We start from the raw sequence: 13,641 nt of genomic DNA, 5'->3' as shown, positions 1-13,641 counted from the left end.
GAGTCATCCTCCGGAGAATAGCCCTTCCAACGGACCAAATATTGGAGGATTCCACGAGAAAGTCTAGAATCCTGGATGGAGTGTACTTCATATTCGGTGTTTGGATCCACTACCAACGGAACAACCAAGGAAGAAGGAAGAGAATCCCTGAGTGCTCTGTAGGGTTTTATCAGCGAAACGTGAAAGGTAGAATGAATCTTGAAGGAATCTGGAAGTTGGAGACGAACAGCATTCCGGTTAACGATGTGAGATATAGGATAAGGCCCTATGAACAGAGGCGAGAGTTTTTTAGAAGGGGTGTTCATGTTGAGGTTCTTAGTGGATAACCACACCAAGTCACCTACAGAATAGACCGGTGACGGAGTCCTTTTCCTATCATAATAATACTTTTGAGTTCTTTTGGCCTCATCGATACTGGCCTTTATGGTAGTGAAATTAGAAGAAATCATATCAGCTAGTTCTGAAACAGACAATGAGGGAGTCTGAAGATTAGGTAGAATTTGAAACCTTGGATGGAACCCATAATTCACGAAAAAGGGGGTTTCTTTTGTAGTGGAGTGAATGGTATTGTTAAAACAGAACTCAGCGTAGGATAGATGAGTGGACCAATTTTGAGGTTGAGATGAGCAATATGTTCTGAGGAATTGTTCTAGCCACTGGTTTGATCTTTCTGTTTGGCCATTTGACTGGGGATGATATGCGGTGCTTAATCTTTTATTTTATTCCAAAGGTTTTACAAAACTCAGACCACAATTTACTAGAAAATTGAGTTCCTCTGTCACTGGTGATGCTATCAGGTATTCCGTGATATTTAAAGACGTTAGAGATGAGAAGTTGGATGGTTTCAGATGCTGTAGGAAGTTTGTGATATGGAACGAAATGACACATTTTGCTAAATAGGTCAACAATAACCAGGATGGTTGTGTTATTCATTGATTTAGGTAAGTCAACGATAAAATCGACGGCGATATCTAGCCAAGGCCTACTGGGTGTAGGAAGAGGAATTAATAAACCATAAGGAGAATGTTTTGACCTCTTTGATATGGTACATTTTCTACAGGAGAGTATATGGGTCCTCACATCTCGCGACATAGCCGGCCACCAGTAATTCCTCCCTATAAGTTCTTGGGTTTTCCTAACACCAGGGTGACCTGCGAGTAAAGAGTCATGTGAGGATTCAAGAACCATCTGACGTAGAGTGGGTGGAATGTACAATTTGTCCTGAAAATAGTAGAGACCGTTACTTCTTTTCTGTAGTAGATGTAAAGGTATATTTGTATCATTTAGTTGTTCTCCCTTTAGGTAAGATTCAGAGTCAATAACAAATGAGATGAAATTTTCAGGAGGTATAATGCTTTCTACCGAGGACTTTGAACGGACATACATTGGAAGCCTTGATAGTGCATCTGCCTTATGATTTTTGTTTGAGGGACGATAAACAATCTGATAATTGAATCTAGAAAAAAAAAAGGTTCCATCGTACCTGTCTGGCCGAGAGAGTCTTTGTGGATTTGAGATATTGCAGATTACGGTGGTCTGTATAAATTAAAGTTGGTATCTTGGTACCCTCCAAGAGATGTCGCCAGTGTTCAAGTGCCATCTTGATGGCCAAAAGCTCTTTATCCCCAATAGGATAATTTTGTTCAGGGGGGGACAAACCGTGAGAATAGAAGGCCACTGGATGGAGAGGTTGATCTAAACCTTGGCGTTGAGAGAGCACGGCTCCCACGGCGACATCAGAAGCGTCTACCTCGAGAACAAAAGGTAATTCAGGATTAGGAAATTTGAGGATAGGAGCTGTTGTGAACCTGTTTTTTAGATCTTCAAAAACCTTTTGAGTAAGCTGATCCCAATGGAAAGGTACATTTTGTTTAGTCAGATTTGTTAAGGGTTTAACAATGTTAGAGAAGTTTTTAATAAATTTGCGATAAAAGTTCGCGAAACCGAGGAAACTCTGAACCTCTTTTCTGCATTTGGGGACAGGCCAATCAATAATTGCCTGAATTTTACCTTCCTCCATACGTATACCCATAGGACTTATTTCGTAACCTAAGAAGGTTATTTTATTAGAATTAAATATGCATTTCTCAGGTTTTGCGTATAGGTAGTTAGTTCTTAATCTAGAAAGTACCTGTCTGACATGTGATATGTGCTGAGTTAAGGTTTTTGAGTAGATCAGAATGTCATCCAAATAAATGACTAAGAAAACGTCAAGGAAATCTCTGAATAAGTCATTTATTAGGTGTTGGAAAGTGGCCGGGGCGTTACATAGCCCGAACGGCATCACGGTATATTCGTACAGGCCGTAGCGAGTACGAAAAGCCGTCAGCCACTCGTCACCACTTCTTACTCGGATGAGATTGTACGCTCCCCTTAGATCTAATTTTGTAAAAAATTTAGCCCCTTCCAATCTCTCTATTAATTCTGGGATAAGCGGTAAGGGGTAGCGATTTTTTACTGTCACCTTATTAAGCTGTCGGTAGTCAACTATGGGACGTAAACTGCCGTCTTTATTTTTTACAAAAAACATACCGGCACCAGCTGGTGAGGTAGAGGGCCGTATGTAACCTTTCCTTAAATTATCCTCTAAATAAGTTTTAAGGTGTGTAAGTTCAGGTTTAGATAGAGGGAAAATGTGGCCATAAGGAATCTGAGCTCCAGGGACTAGCTCTATGGGGCAGTCGTATTTCCTGTGAGGTGGAAGAGTTTCAGATTCAGTTTTGGAGAAACATCAGCGAAATCCTTATACTCATCAGGTAACTGGAAATCTAAGTCAGTGGTGGAAGTGTGCATAATACTGATAGGGAAACAAGTTGTTGAACAGAATTTTGAATCAAAGGTTACAGAGAGAGTGTCCCAGGAGATAGTGGGATTATGTAAGGTTAACCAATTTAAACCAAGTATAACCGGAGAGACAGGGGAGGAGATAACATCAAATGTAAGGTATTCTCTATGATGATCTGTGGAACTAACTAAGAGAGGAATAGTTTGATAAGCTACTGGACCTGATGAGATAGGGTTACCATCAATTCCTCTTAATAAAACAGGAGACTTTTTCTGCATAAGTGGAATTTTATTCTTAAGTGTATATTCTTTATCAATATAGCAGGCAGTAGCTCCTGAGTCAATAATTGCGGGGACGTGGAGACGATGAAGATCCCACTGGAAAGAAGTGAAAGTTTACAATAGGCACTTCTACTATCATATGTATTGCAACAAGAGGAAAATAATAGGGACTTACCCCTGTTAGATTTTTGGAGAACTGGGCATTCTTTTACTATATGCTCATCTGACGCACAGTAGAGACAGAGATTATTTTCTCTCCTTCTAGTCTTTTCTTGTGCGGTTAAAGGGGCTTTTAGGAACCCAATACCCATTGGCTCAGAGTGGGACTTTGCAGAGGAGATAGAGGGTGTAACACTAGTGGTTTTCTTTGTGTAAGAATCAGGATATGATCGTTCATGTTGTCTTTCTCGTAAGCGTCTATCTATTGTGATACTTAGATTTATCAAACCCTCTAGAGTGGGGGGTATATCAGTTCGGGACAATTCATCCTTAACCGCGTCTGAAAGCCCCAGGCGGAACTGATTCCTTAAAGATAAGTTGTTCCACTCAGAGTCTTTTGTCCACCTCTTAAAGTCTGCTATGTAATCTTCCACCATTCTTTTTTTTTGTTTAAGTGCCCTAAGGGAAGTTTCTGCAGTTTGTTGCTTAAATGGGTCTTCGTATAATTGTCCCATTGCAGAGAAAAAATTCTCCAAAGAGTCTAATATGGTGTCATTAGATTCAAAAAAACTGTTTGCCCAACTACGTGGTTCCCCCTTAGGAAAGATATGGTTGTTAAGACTCTGATCCTGTCAGTGGGGTAAGATTGGGTTTTCAGTGTAAATAAAAGTAAGCATGCATTCTTAAAGTCCCTATAGTGTGCCCTATCACCATAGAATTTTTCAGGTAAACTGACTTGTGGTTCAGGAGTATGTAATTTTGTCTCAATATAATCCTTAATGTAAGCTTTGAGTGCAGTGTTTTCAGCTCTAAGTGTATTTAACCCTTCAGTCAAGGAATCTACTCTTTGAGTTAGAGTCTGTAGAAGTGTAGTCATCTCAGCTGGATTCATTTTGTTAAAGGGCTTGGTATTCTGTCAGGCAACTAGAACACTAAAGAAATAAGTGTTAAAAATAATATGAATCTCAGCTGCTGAGATTTTTATAGTTTAAGGTTTGTAGCTAGGATGTGTGGGATGAGCAAATAAATCACCTAAGAGGTGATTTGCAAACCCCATTAACAAATAGCCTTTATTGTAATTGGAATACTGGAAAATAGAACTCTATTCCTGCATCTTGTATCACAGTGTGAAAGATGTGCAGCAGGGAACTATTCCGCCAACCAATATGAGAAACTTAATATGCAAGAAAAAAATAAGGAAAAAATATAATGGCAGTAAATGAATTATAAACCGGTATTGCGAGTAACAACTTTTCATAAGGCAGACTAGAGAGAATGGAATGTCACTAGTTTATATACACAAGTCGTTGGTGGTACAGCGATAATTTATCAAAACAGTGAGGCTAGAGTATACTACAAAGTTTGCTTCGGTAGTCAGGAAAGCAAGTGACTGACCTGTGTGTAAAAATCCGGAGCGGTAGAAGCAGTGAGGAGCTGGTGAGTACCGTGAAGTTGGCGTGTGACGTCACCGCGGAGGAATCCTAGTACTGCTGGCTGGGAAGGAGATCCGGAAAAACAACGTAGGAGAGTTGCTACGCTTAGTGCTAATAGCGGAGCCTGGTTGAGGTATGCAGGCAAGTGAGGAATATGAACTTGAACTTGACAGCAACCAAAATAGACAAAAGATCAAAATAGCTTAAAGTTAGTAAACAACTGCGTGTTGTTCAGTAGCTAGATGAGGAAAAATCCAATACCAAGCAATGAAGTAAAGGATACTGGGAGATTTATAGGCTGGCTGGAAAAGATAATTGAAATTTAAAGAAACAGTATAATGTCAAAGAAAATTAGGCTGTCAGCTAGGAGGATCCTGACACTGAGAGAAAAAACAGCACACTCCGGTGCCATTTAAAAATAACAAACTTTTGATTGAAGAAATAAATTAAGTATAAAACACCACTCCTCTAGCGGACCTCCTTCTATGTTGAGACTTGCAAGAGAATGACTGGATATGACATGTGAGGGGAGGAGCTATATAGCAGCTCTGCTTGGGTGATCCTCTTGCAACTTCCTGTTGGGGAGGAGAATATATCCCATAAGTAATGGATGACCCGTGGACTGAACACACTTAACAAGAGAAATTATATTTAAAACTCTGGCATGCAAACTATAACTGCAAAAGGCCATTTCTCTGACAAAACCTTAAACTATTAGCTATATAAGTTTGCATACTGTAAATAAAGTTAAAAAAAAAAAAAAAGCAACGCCTCTTCAATTCTTCTGCAAAATGGTTTCAGATAATTATATGCTGCTAGTATAGGATTCTTTCAGAATGAGAGTTCACATGAAGGGTAATATGTTATTTTCTTGTGTCCCACTTTAGTGTGTATGCTGCCAGTGCTGTAATGGCTGTTGTGAATCAGTGTAAATGAACGTTGTAAAATGAGCTATCTGTATATGGAAACGTTGGCACTGTATCAGGTATTGAGTACAGAAGATCCAATATAGTTATTAGTATTAAGTATCCAAAAACATTGCTTTATTGACTCAACCCTAATAAACATAATATTTACAATTGATAAATGAAATAAATGAAACCATGTGTCTATAATACCTCCTGTATAAATCCCTGCTGATGTCATAGTCTTTCTGAAAGGAGAGATTGATGCCTTCTTCTCTGCTTCTATTTCTGTCACACTTTTGTGTTTCGCAGGTGCAGCAGGTGGAGCTGTCTTTGGCAGAGGAGCTGGGAATAAATTTTTACCTTCCTAGTGTGAATAAATACATTGCCTGTTACAATTGTATCCATTTATTACTGTTATTAACTACATTTCAACCCAGAAAAACAAGCATTTTATTGTATAGCCAATTTTTGCTCAAAAGGCAAATTATCAGTCAAAAAAGCACAAAGGATTGATTATTCAGTACCACATTTATAATTGCTCATTCTTTTTATAATTAATTTATTTACATTGCCCTGTGAAACTACTTGAGAAACAATGGTATTTCCTTAAGATTGGAAGACATACATTTTAGGCTTATATAAAGTAAATTGCTTGATATTGTTCTTGCCTCATAACTAGTGAATATAAACATGTGGTGAATATGTTGGATTGGTTACTATTTCCATAAAAGGGAAAGCACTTCATAGTTGAAAGAGGAAAGTTTTGTGTTTCTGGCGGAAATGCTTGTGATGAGTTTGTAAGACTTACTCTCATTATCATAGATCCTCTAATGACATGATCAATGGTTCCATAGTCAAATTCATCTTTTGGCTCAATATAAAAATATTCTTTGTCTGGAGCTATTGCCTTTAATAACTTCACAATGTTGTTAGAATAAAGGGTACTGGCCTGAGATGCCATTCTGCTTGGCAGATCTGTGTAACCAATGTGCACAACTCCCTGTTAGTAAGAAAGAAAAACACATTAATGCGGTTGATCAATCTAATTTGATACTAATACCATGAGAATTTGATGTCAAGCAAGTTACTATTTGAATATTTGGTGGTGTCCAAATTACAAGTTCCTGATACAGATGCAGTTTCAGATTTGTCAGGGAGAAAAAATAGTTTATAAATGTGCATTCCAGACTAAGCCATCTGGGTTTTGCTGCTGCCAAGTCAGTTCTATGTGAAGCCAATATTTTTTGGCTGTAGATTCTGATCACATTTAGGAAGAGGGCAAACAAAAAGATTTTCAATACAAGATTTTTTTTTTCACATATATAAGATAGACTGAAGAAATCATAAAAGACATTGTCCCACTTGTAAATAAAATATTCTATTGGGCCATCTGCACCTTATAAAATTTTAGGGCCACCCTTCTACTATTATTTATGTAACAGACAATGAAGCAGAAGATATCTGCAATGTAGGAACAGGAGAGAAAAAAATGAAATCTCTTTTTGCTTTAAGACTAGAAAATACATACTCAACTGCTTATAGAGCAAAATTATACTTTAACAGATTTAAAAAAAAGGGACTCAATCTTTCATGAAAAATGGTTGAGTATGATTCAATTACTACATAGGGATACCCAGACCCAAACAGTCTCTTCCTTTATCAATTTTACATACAGTGAGGGAAAAATATTTGATCCCCTGCTGATTTTGTATGTTTGCCCACTGACAAAAAAATTATCATTCTATAATTTTAATGGTAGGTTTATTTGAACAGTGAGAGACAGAATAACAACAAAAAATCCAGAAAAAATGCATTTCAAAAAAGTTATAAATTTATTTGCATTTTAATGATTGAAATAAGTATTTGAACCCTTTGCAAAACATGACTTAGTATTTGGTAGCAAAACCCTTGTTGGCTATCACAGAGGTCAGACGTTTCTTGTAGTTGGCCACCAGGTTTGCACACATCTCAGCAGGGATTTTGTCCCGCTCCACTTTGCAGATCCTCTCCAAGTCATTAAGGTTTAGAGGCTGACGTTTGGCAACTCGAACCTTCAGCTCCCTCCACAGATTTTCTATGGGATGAAGGTCTAGAGACTGGCTAGGCCACTCCAGGACCTTAATGTGCTTCTTCTTGAGCCACTCCTTTGCTGCCTTGGCCGTGTGTTTTGGGTCATTGTCATGCTAGAATACCCATCCACACCCATTTTCAGAGCCCTGACTGAGGGAACGAGGTTTTCACCCAAGATTTGAAGGTACATGGTCCTGTCCATTGTCCCTTTGATGCAGTGAAGTTGTCCTGTCCCCTTAGCAGAAAAACACCCCCGAAGCATAATGTTTCCACCTCCATGTTTGATGGTAGGGATGTTGTTCTTGGGGTCATAGGCAGCATTCCTCCTCCTCCAAACATGGTGATTTGAGTTCATGCCAAACAGCTCGATTTTGGTCTCATCTGACCACAACACTTTCACCCAGTTCTCCTCTCAATCATTCAGATGTTCATTGGTAAACTTCAGACGGGCTTGTACATATGTTTTCTTAAGCAGGGGGGCCTTCCCGGCGCTGCAGGATATCAGTCCTTCATGGCGTAGTGTGTTACCAATTGTTTTCTTGGTGACTATGGTCCCAGCTGCCTTGAGATCATTGACATGAACCTCCCGTGTAGTTCTGGGCTGATTCCTCACTGTTCTTATGATCATTGAAACTCCTTGAGGTGAGATCTTGCTTGGAGTCCCAGATCGAGGGAGATTGACATTTATGTATACAATACAGGGTGGGGGGAAAGCAGAGTATAAGTAAACAGGAGACATATAATATTATAATGTAAGAGATAATTTGAGATATGTATTTATTAAGACTTCCTGCCACAGAGTCAGAGCCAGGGACAAGTAACAACTAACAGAGTAATTGTAATAGGTTATACAATTAAGTATAGGTAGCTTGGATCTGCGTTATGGAATCATTACTCTGTTTAATTAGAAAAATTAGATAAACTAGTAGTGATTCAAATGTCGTTCACATTATTAACTTTATTGAAAAAATATCAAAAAGAAGAGAAAAATAAATTCTCATACACACAAATGGCTTGAGCTAAAATTAAAAACACTAAAACCAGAAAAAACACTAGAACTCCCATCCAGTTTGTGTAATCTGGAATAGTCACAGCCAGCAGTAAATAAGTATCTATATCAAATAAGCCCTTACAATCCGAGCGCTAAGGTTTAATTATCTTTATTATTTTAGGCTAACTGCTAGGCTTAAATATCCATTTATATTACTGAGAGTCTAGTTATTATCACATGGTAAGAAAGTTTAAAAAAATGGAGAGACATAGCTTCTCCAAAGGACCCCTGATGCGCGTTTCACAAACGCTACTTCAGAGGGGGTCAGAAGAAACATTTGTGAAATGCGCGTCAGGGGTCCTTTGGAGAAGCTCTGCCTCTCCGTTTTTTTAAACTTGCTTACCATGTGATAATAACTAGACTCTCAGTAATATATATGGATATCTAAGCCTAGTTTTAGTAAAACTTTTATATATATCCCTGCTCTGTTCCGAGTATTTGATCGGGGTTATTCCCCCGGATTTCACACTCCTTTCAACCTGGGCTGACGTATTGGCTGATTCCCCTGGATATTCTATCTGACGCGGCTGGAGAGGTCGACTCGCATAGGCATGCGAACCATCACATGGCCGGCTGTCTGATTCTGGGAGTGAGTCCGCTGGGCGACTTAGAGGTCTCGGCTTGCCGATGATAGCACTGTGTGTGCCAACATCCTTGTGAGTTTCCAATTGTCTGTCCCCTGTATGTATCTAGGATTGACGATATTATTCCATTGGGCTCTTCCATTTTGTCTTCAAGGACTTGCATCAGAAGCTGCTTACACTGCTTCATAAACAGGGCCTATCTATTGACTTTACATTTTTTGTGCTAGTATTACTGAGAAAAGTAATGCATAGAGCAAGAATTTGTCTGCCTTAGATTTACTAACCAGTTGTTCTACTATGCTCTCTTCATTCCAGTCTTTTCCAGTGAGATGTCAAAGCCTAATTCCTTTTCAAATATAGCCACCTGGGCAGGGACGTAACTAGACCTAACTGGACCCCAGGGCAAAGACTGTGGCAGAGTCGCCCATTTCAACAGTGTCCGTTCTGGCTTTTTGCAATAATCAGAAAATTAACTGGCAGCCATATAGAAGAAAGAAGAGTTGATTATCTGTGACTGTTATTTATCCACCCTCTTAGTTAGTCTGTACTGGAGAATAGGCACTTGTGCAGCCTTTCTGTACAAATATGGTGGCATGTTTTTTCTGTACAGCAGAGCTGTGGAAGTTAGAAACCTGGCCACCATATCTTAAAGTCAAAACCATGCACTTTACTTAAACTGTAAGTCCTTTTTTGCAGGGGGCACACATAGGGCCAGACATGAGGCAGAAGGAGGTTTCCTTATAGTGACACCACTGCTTATTGCAGGGCCAGATGGGCCTGCTAGGGGTGTAAGCCTGGATTCAACTGAGAACCCTGAGATCCTTAAACCTGGATATAAAAGTTACATATTCATGAACACTGTTACTTGTATCTGGAGCCATGTATATAAGTATTGTGAAATAGATGGCTATTAAGAGGGTTTAGCAAATCTGAATATTTGTGTGTCAAATTTTACTGTACAACTGCTAGAAATATCTGACTGCCCAGTTCAATACTGGACACCTAGCAAACCTTTTCATGAGCAGAAATTATTGTATAGCCAGAGATGATCAAATAGTAGTAGCAACACTCTTCTGTAGTGGGAGTTTTTATCTCTTACAAATATTTGTTTTATAAAAATTACTCTACAGCTATTTGAAAAATGGTCCACATTTATCAAGGTCCATGTGAAGAAGGAAGTCTGTCTGCATGTGTTCAGGGCTACCAATGTAGCAGCTGCTGACAATGGTTAACAGTGCACAAGCAAAAGATTGTGCAGCCTCGCCCCCTTTTTTTCACAACCAATTATGCAACAGCAGGGCTCATCAGTAATCTCAGCTGAATGAGTATATTGCAGAACAATATTTCTAAAAATTACTACAATGTTGACCAAAATGGGCAAGGGGAGATGGCACATTAAAATGTATTCTAAATTTTAAAAACATTTCCTGTTTGAAGTACAAAGAAATATTTGATTACCTAAATATGTATAGCTTAGAGCATAGACAGCAGAGAAGTGACATAAACCTTCTAATATAGGAAATGACTTAAAAGGAAAACACATATGCTGTGGGGGCCTATGCACCTGTATTCAAGCTCAGAAAGCTGCCGGTGCCGGTGGTGTGTATTATGTCTGAGAAAACGTAATGTGCACAGGCCCTCACAGCATATGTGCATATGCCACTGAAAAACAGTAATAACGTTTATTAGAAGTATTTGTGTTAATGGAAGTATATTGCAAATGTTTTTCTATTTAAAATTGAAATACACCCATGCACATTTAAATTTTGACCTTTCTATTCCTTTAATAATGCTGAGGCTGAAAGTATTTGTAAGAAAAGCAACAAAACAAGGGTTCATTTTGAAGGACAGTAGGTAGTGGAAACTTTTTTTCCACATAGACTATGGATGTCATGAAATAAACTTCTATTAGAGATGGTAAATACAAAAATACTTGGGTTAAGTATAAGGCTATCCTACAAGCTAATTAAGATTGTACTTTACAGGAAGTATGGGCAGATTTCCTGGGCTTATGGTCCTTATCTCCTGTCAATATCCATGTTTCTATGTTAACAGCTTCTCCAACTTCTTCAGTCTCTCCATTACCAGTGGTAACTAACTAAGGGGTCGATCACAATCTATTTGCTCCCGAAAATTAATTTTCCTATTGGTTGAATTTGGAGTCAAGTTTCTCGACTGATCACCATACAATATCGTATCAGTATTTAAAAACCCAGTGCCATGAACATATTTTCAAAAGAAAAGTTCTTAAAAATGACTTTTTGGGCTAAGTGTCTGTATTTGAAATAGAAACTGTGAGGTCTCTGACATATACAATAGCCTATTCACACCTCTATTCATAAACAAAAGCTCTTTTCACTTGTCAAGGACAAAGCTCATTTATATGTGTGACATTCATCTATTGTCATCCCAAGACACCTTTCTACACTCAGTATCCATATAAATGCCACATGTATATTGGCAGGATGGAGAGACTTCTATAGCCATTTCAGGACAACAACATCTACAAATGGCATGATTTTATATTTCATATCTGAATGTAATTCTCACTTGCACTGGCGTGATCACAAACAGTACAGGCTATTTAAAGGGCTATGAAACCCAACATTTTTCTTTCATGATTTGGATAAAGCATGCTAAACTTTCTAATTCACTTCTATTATCATTTTTTTCTGTGTTCTATAGGTATCTTTTGTTGAAAAGCAGGGATGTAAACTTAGGAGCTGGCCCATTTCTGGAGCACTATATGGCATTAGTTTTGCTAGAATTTTATCAATTTGTAAGAACACTAGATGGCAGCACTATTTTTCTGCCATTTAGTGCTGCAGGTGCCTACCTAGATATCTCTTCAGCACAGAATATCATGTTAACAAAGCAAATTTGATAATAGACTTAATTTGGAAACTTTTTTAAAATGGTCTTTCTGAATTATAAAATAACATTTTTGGGTTTCATATCCCTTTAAAATAGAATTTTTACAGGAGATCGCATAATCGCGGCTTTCAGAGTTAACTATTGCAATGCGTATCCATCAACACCATCTAAATGCATCTATTAGGTGGCTGGTGTGGGAAGACTGTGCTATGTTTTTCTATCACTATACGAGCATTTGACAACTTTCACAAGGGCTGTTTTTAAATCAGATTGTTTTCTACTGTTTGATAAAAGCCTGGTTCCATCATGGCGTGAACTGCACACAAATTGGCAACTGTGAGTTTCTGTGTAAAACACTTAAAATATATTTTTAACAGGATTTTCTTCTTAAAAAAAACTGTAAATCTAGACCCTGCTTCCTTGCTGCTTAGTATCTTTCTAAAAGTCCCTTAAACAAAACTGCGCAATTGTAAACGTGCTTAAAAGGTACGAGCCTCAATGTACGCTAACCAATCTCATTCACCACAGTGCAGCTACTATTGAAATTGTAATTTGGAACGAGCATTTGTGAACGTGATTTCAATAATAGATGCAGTGTCAAGAATAAGATTAGAAAAAACTCTTTCAAGGACCTATCAAGTGACTTGACGTGTGTCGAATTCGATAAGCCAAAACAGGGGCTCAAAAATTAGTTGAAAAGTGAGTAGAAAACGTATTGTGATCACCAAGCAGTTTTTGGTTCCATTGTGTAAATAGGGCATTTTTTGAGCATCCTAAAACCTGTTTACGAGTGTGAGAAAGAGTCAAAATTGTGCTATTGGGATTGTACTGAATCAAAAAGTAGCTAAAAATCAGCTTCCGATAAATTGTGATCGAGGTCTGAATAAGCTTCAACTTTAGGAAATTTTGGGCAAACTTGTTAGGCCTATGGTTCGTATCTGCCATCAAAATTTATGTTTCTATGTTTTGTCAGTAATACAAGGTCATGCAAAGAATTTTATAAAGGCAAATTTTTACTTGAGAGCTGTTAATATAGCTATGCAGGGTTCTGGATTTGAAGTAGAGAAACATATATTACAATATAATGCTAAAAATATAAAGAAAATGTTTTTATGTGATTTCTTTCGATACTGGAGAGTTTTTGATAATCCAGTCTTCGGGGGCAATTTATGCAGGTGCGAGAAGACATGATCCGATATAGTGGATCATATCCGCTGCACATCGATAAATGCCGACAGCATACGCTGTCGGCATTTATCAGTGCCCCAGCAGTTTTGGTGAACTGCTGGTGCAATACTGTCCCCTGCAGATTTGCGGCCAATCAGCCGCTAGCAGGGGGTGTCAAACAACCCGATCGTATTCGATCTGGCTGATTGCTGTCCGCCACCTCAGAGGTGGCGGATGAGTTAAGGAGCAGTGGTCTTAGGACCGCTGCCTCTTAATTTCCACTTCAGGTGGACCTGAAGTGGAGTGGGTCAGAAGCAGCATCCGCTGCT

The 13,641-nt window shown here is 38.5% G+C and overlaps 1 pseudogene; it reads right to left on the bottom strand.

The window, feature by feature from the left end:
• The window catches only part of LOC128663230 (NAD(P) transhydrogenase, mitochondrial-like), a 402,446-nt pseudogene that overhangs the window by 264,725 nt on the left and 124,080 nt on the right, over nt 1-13,641 (bottom strand).

Source organism: Bombina bombina, chromosome 6 (genome assembly GCF_027579735.1).
Source record: "Bombina bombina isolate aBomBom1 chromosome 6, aBomBom1.pri, whole genome shotgun sequence".
Taxonomy (NCBI): Eukaryota; Metazoa; Chordata; class Amphibia; order Anura; family Bombinatoridae; genus Bombina; species Bombina bombina.
Note: the sequence above shows the minus strand (reverse complement) of the source record. Positions and strands in the feature narration are given on the sequence as shown.